The 6,000-nt window shown below is 44.0% G+C and overlaps 1 pseudogene; it reads right to left on the reverse strand.

Moving 5' to 3' along the window:
• Positions 1-3,662: 3,662 nt before the first annotated feature.
• Positions 3,663-5,020, reverse strand: LOC118709237 (annotated as a pseudogene).
• Between the last annotated feature and the right edge of the window lie 980 nt (positions 5,021-6,000).

Consider the following 6,000-nt stretch of genomic DNA (forward strand, 5'->3'; position numbering starts at 1 on the left):
ATCTAGGGGCAAAACTGGCAAAATAAGAACCTCATGCCAAAGGTAACTTTCCTTCCGTTAGCACGTCGCTGGTCATGCAATTTATTTTTTTTAATTTTTTAATTAATTAATTAATTTTTAAAAATATATTTTATTGATTTCTTACAGAGAGGAAGAGAGGGATAGAGAGTTAGAAACATTGATGAGAGAGAATCATCAATCAGCTGCCTCTTGCACGCCCCCCACTGGGGATGTGCCTGCAACCAAGGTACATGCCCTTGACTGGAATCGAACCTGGGACTTTTCAACCCATAGGCTGACACTCTATTCACTGAGCCAAACCCGTTTCGGCTGGTCATGCAATTTTGACCTCCTGTTCTTTTTCTCCCTAAAGATAACATCTAGGCCTCAGTTATATTTCAACTCTACACCACACAAAAAGCAGCAAAATGTATGGCTGCCCTAGGACCAGGTGCATTAATGACCACCTGCCCTGATGCAAACCAGTCAGTGGAGATCAAGACCCTGAAAGAACACACACAGACAGCTGATGAATATTCTATTGAGGCTCTCCCCTAACACTCCCCCCCGCGCTAAGATTCTCACCCAAAAGAGAGAGATAAATACCCTCAACACAAAGGACCTCAGTCTCCCCTAGGGGAGCATGCACACGCCATTTCCTTCTCCTCTTCTTCCCACTAAAGGAGCTCACAAGACTTGCAACCAGGAGAGCAGTGGTCAGTGGCAGCTTGTCCTATGTTAACCCCCTGAACCTGACTCCAAGGCCCCTTTTCTCTGACTTCTCAGTGAGCCAGAGCAGCTCCTCCTAGGCTCTCCTGTTGCTTCTTCTATGCCCTTTCTTGTTTCACTGGCCTAAGTGTGTTTTTGCTGCAGCCAATAAATTCTTACTGCTTTGTTGCATTTTGTCTCTTGATTGAAATATTTCCTTCAAGAAGATAAAAACAGAGGTTTTGTGCCTCCCAGTAACACTACTACTAAAACTCACTTATGGGTACAGAGTCACAACTAGTTAGGATTCAAGTTATACCCCAGGCTCTTTGAGGGCAAATTTCACCCTTTTTCTGGACTACTGAAAGTAGAATCAGTGGATTGCTAAAAGCAACATGGAGCAGCATCAATTCTGGCCTACACTGGCTATCTATTTATGAGCAAGCAGCTGCTAACTGTGGTAAGGAGGGATGAATGCTGTAAGGAAAACCCCACCCCCACAAACATTAATAAAGAACTTAGCCTTGGGGTAAAATAGCATCTACTTTTGCAATAGATTTGCTTTCTTACTTATGTTTTGCTAAGATTGCTATTAAAGTCAGTTGCTTTTCTCTGTATGCCCCAAGGACAGTGAGGGACCAGGACTGGTAGAAATGCTTCACATGGATGTGCCTCTGTGAAAAATGAGAGTGGATTTTATTTATTTATTTATTTATTTATTTATTTATTTATTATTTTTTAAATTATATTTTATTGATTATGTACAGAGAGTAAGGGAGAGAGATAGAGACTTAGAAACATCGATGAGAGAGAGTCATCGATCAGCTGCCTCTTGCACATCCCCTACTGGGGATATGCGCGCAACCAAGGTACATGCCCTTGACCAGAATCAAACCTGGGACCCGTCAGTCCCCAAACCGATGCTCTATCCATTGAGCCAAACCAGTTTCGGTGAGAGTGGATTTTAAAAGCTCTTCTCCAGCAAGGGAGCAAGAAATTGAGAACCTACTTGAAAAAATGACACATAACTTTCCCTTAGCTGATGAAAGAAACAAACATACATGTCCAGGAAGCATAGAAAAAGACAAACAAGAGGAACACAAAGAGGCCCACATCAAGACACATCATAATTAAAATGCCAAAAATTATAGACAATGAGGAAATCTTAAAATTGTAAGAGAAAGGCAGTTAGTTACCTACAAGGTTGTCCCCATATGACTGTCAGCTTATTTCTCAACAGAAAATGTGCAGACCAGACAGGAGTGGCAAGAAATTTAAAGTGATGAAAAGCATGGACCTACAACAAAGATTATTCTGTCCAGAAAAGCTATCAATTAGAATTGAAGATCAGATAAAGAGCTTCACAGACAACAAAAAGCTAAATGAATTCATCACCACCAAACCAGTATTAAATGAAATGTTAAAGGGTATTCTTGAAGAAAGAGGAGAAGGAGAAGGCGAAGAAGGAGGAGGAGAGATCAAGAAGAGGAACAATAAAATGGCAATAAATACATATTTATCAACAATTGAATCTAAAAATCAAAATAGATGAACAAGCAAAACAGAAACAGACTCGTGGATAAGAGAACATTTTGATGGTTGCCAGATTTTTTTTTCCTTGGGGGAGGGGGGGAGATGTTAAAAAAAAAGTCAAGGAGTTTAGAAGCACAAATAAGTAATAGCCCATGGACACAGACAATAGACAAGTGAAGGCCTGGGATGGGGGTGAGGGTTGATGGGTAGAGGGGAGCAAAGGGGGAAAAATAGGAGACATCTGTAATACTCTCAACAATAAAATTAATTTTTAAAATAATAAAAGCTCTGCATATAAGAATAATTATGGACACAAACAGTAAGGGGATGAGGGCATGGGCTGTGAAAGTAAGAATGACTAGGGAGAGGTCAATGGGGGGAAAAGGAGACAATATGTAATACTTTAAACAATAAAGAATCAAAAATAAATAAATAAAAGCCCCTTTTCACATTTTTCTTTCAATCCTACATTCTAGGTCTTGGTCTATATCTGACTGATTTCCCATCTTACTTATTTTAACCTTGTCCTTAGTGGCCTTTTTTATCTCTCATCACCATAGAAACCCATCTGTCTTGAGAATCATCTTTCGCCAAAACCTACTTGGCTCAGTGGTAGAGCGTCGGGTCTGCAGACTGAAAGGTCCCAGTTTCGATTCCAGTCAAGGGCATGTACATTGGTTGCGGGCACATCCCTAGTGAAGGGTTTGCAAGAAGCTGCTGGTCGAAGTTTCTTTTTCATCGACTTTTCTAGCTCTCTATCCCTCTCTCCTCCTCTGTAAAAAATCAATAAAATATGTTTGTTTTTTTAAAAAGAATCATCTCTCATGCCAGTTTCTTGGATCCAGTTAAGTCCTCCTTCTGCTTCAAAATACCTGCTGAATTAAATCTAAGCTCCTTAATCTTGGCTTCTGGGATCTTATCTAATTTGCTCCTCTTTTATTCTCTTTTTGGAAATATTAAGCTCCTGGAGCAGAATTAAGGCAGATCACTATCAACCATAATATTAACTGTGATAACTAGTATATTTACATAGTATTTTAGAATTGATTATCATAATCACGCTATAATATATATATATATATATATATATATATATATATATATATATATAGCAGTTAACAGGATAAGCATTTAGTTTGATTAAAAAAAAATTTGAAGCCAATGCCAAAACTGTTTTGGCTCAGTGTATAGAGCATCGGCCTGCGGACTGAAAGGTCCCAGGTTCGATTCCGGTCAAGGGCATGTACATTGGTTGCGGGCACAGTGGGGAAAGGGGGTGCAGGAGGCAGCTGATTGATGGTTCTCTCTTATAGATGTTTCTAGCTCTCTATCCCTCTCGCTTCTTCTCTGTAAAATAATCAATAAAATATATATTTTTTTTTTAAAGAAAAGAAAATGGGTGATGTAATCTGGTCAGGTTAAATCTTCAAAGCGAAAGTCATACCGCTCCACTCAGGGGTAGGGCCTCAATGTTTCTGAGCATCTCCAGGAAGGCCTGTGGGGAAGATGCCTCCACATTCTTGAAGGTGTCCCGGATTCTGCTGTACAGGGTGAAGAATCTCCGCTCCACACAGAGGAACCCGTAGTGGTCCTCATCAAACAGGATGAAGATTCCAGGGAAGCGCTGGGGGTGGATGGGGTCATAGAAGGGAACAATGTCCACACCATAGAAACAAATCCTGTAGGTTCAGGGATTGTTCTGATCTATTGAGTCCATACACACAGGCAGAACAAAGCTGTGGGCAGGCTGCTCCTCCAAAGTTGCAGCCCTGGACTCCCTGGTGCTTGGCTGGGCAGGGCTCTGCCAGCCATTGCCCTCACTGTCTTCAAGCCCGCCTTCTTCCTCCTGCTGCTCCTGGAACACCTGCTCATGAATCTCCTGGACGATGCGGGAGAGCACTTCGAAGTCCTGGAGAATCTCCACATTTGGCAGCTGGGTGTGGTGCTTGAGGTACCCTCTAAAGTCTCCTTCCAGGCAGAAATGATGGGGTCTACCGCGATCTTCGAGGCCCTGGCTAACTTCCCATGGAAGCTGAGGAGGACAATCTTTAGGCTATAGTCATCATAGGTGCCTTGGAAGATGACAGGCCTGATGAGGTCATCAGGGTGGCTCGGCGGGAGGTAGATGCCTTGGTTCGTCAGGCAGACAGTTGTTAAACTGTAGTTTAACAACTGTGTGTCCTGAAGCACCAGAGAACCCCCTGCTTCACTCACCCACTGTGGTAGATGCTTTTGGTTCCACGCGGACATCCAATGGTTACATTTGGTGGTGAACCCATCCTTCTGAATCTTCAGATAACATTTGTGGTGCCTAGTGTAGTGTTCCACGCACTCCGCCTTGGCTGATTTCCTCTTCAGGCGAATTCTAAACGAGGGCTTCCATTGCATTGAGGCATCCACATTGAGGTAATAGGGAGGAGGCTCCAACCTCCAACCAGTAATGCATAAGCCGTCCACCACTACCTTCAAGATTTCTTTACAGGCCTTCAGCATAGACCTGCCATAATCCCAAAATGTTTCTGTATGGGTGGAGCAGCTTCATATAGAATTCTCGGCAAGACATACCCATCACCTCCAGATCTTGAAAGTTTTCACAAATGCCAAACTCCTCCTGGCAGCGCCTTCTCCAGATGCTGTTGGTGCGCAGGATGCTGCGGAATTTGGTGCAAGCCTGGGCCAGGCTAGCCAGGTCACTGCCAGGGAGCGAGGCGAAGATTTCCACCAGCAGCTCTGGAGGCAGGTCCTGCAGCGAGAAGCTTGAGGGCGACCAGGGCGGCATGGGGATCTAGATCCCTCAACTCCCCGGGCAGGACAGGGTGGTGGCTGCCGCCTCCATCTGCTTCTCTGCCTGGAAAGGGGATGGGGTGGAGGCTATAGGAGGGTCCAGGGGGCTGCATGCTGTCAGCTGCTGCCTTCTCACCTGGACCCTGGCATGGCTGATGACACTGCCATCCCCAGGTAGAGTACACACAGCTGAGGAAAGCGCTCTGCTCCATCTGGTCCAGGAACAGCCAAGGGTATCCTGGTATCCTGAAAAGCAGGAGCTTGGCTTTAAACTGGCATGGTCCCACCCAGGAGTCCAGCTATGCCCCCCAGGGCCTAGCCACACCCCCTCAGAAAGGAGCCAATTGTAGGACTTTAGCAACACTTTCCAAAGAAACCCACACCCATTAACAGTCCCTCCCTTTCCCAGTGCCCGCTCCCTGTCCTCCCACCCTAGCCCAAGGCAGTCACTAATCAGCTTTCTGTAAGGTTATGCCTCCAGGGGTATGCCTATCGGGAGCATTTCCCATAAAAATAATGATAATATTTGGTCTCTCTTTTTTTTAAAAAAAATATGTTTTATTGATTTTTTTACAGAAAGGGAGAAAGAGGGATAGAGAGCCAGAAACACCCATCAGAGAGAAACTTGGACCAGCTGCCTCCCGCACTCCCCACACCTGGAATGTGTGCCAAGCAATGTACATGCCCTTAGTCAGAGTCAAACCTGGGACCCTTCAGTCCACAGACCCACCCTCTATCCACTGAGCCAAAACAGTTTCAGCTTTTGTGACTGGCTTCTTTCATTTATCATAACATTTTCAAGTTTTATGTATGTTATATTCTAGTGTATGGGCATACCACCTTTTGTTTACCCATTCCTCAGTTGATGGATGAATTTTGGGTTGTTTCCAGTTTGAAGCTCTTATGAATAACACTGCTATGAACATTGTGTACACGTTTTGTGTGAATATGTTTCCATTTCTTTTGGGTATGGAC

The sequence above is a fragment of the Pipistrellus kuhlii genome, unplaced genomic scaffold (genome assembly GCF_014108245.1).
Source record: "Pipistrellus kuhlii isolate mPipKuh1 unplaced genomic scaffold, mPipKuh1.p scaffold_m20_p_1, whole genome shotgun sequence".
In the NCBI taxonomy this organism is placed as follows: domain Eukaryota; kingdom Metazoa; phylum Chordata; class Mammalia; order Chiroptera; family Vespertilionidae; genus Pipistrellus; species Pipistrellus kuhlii.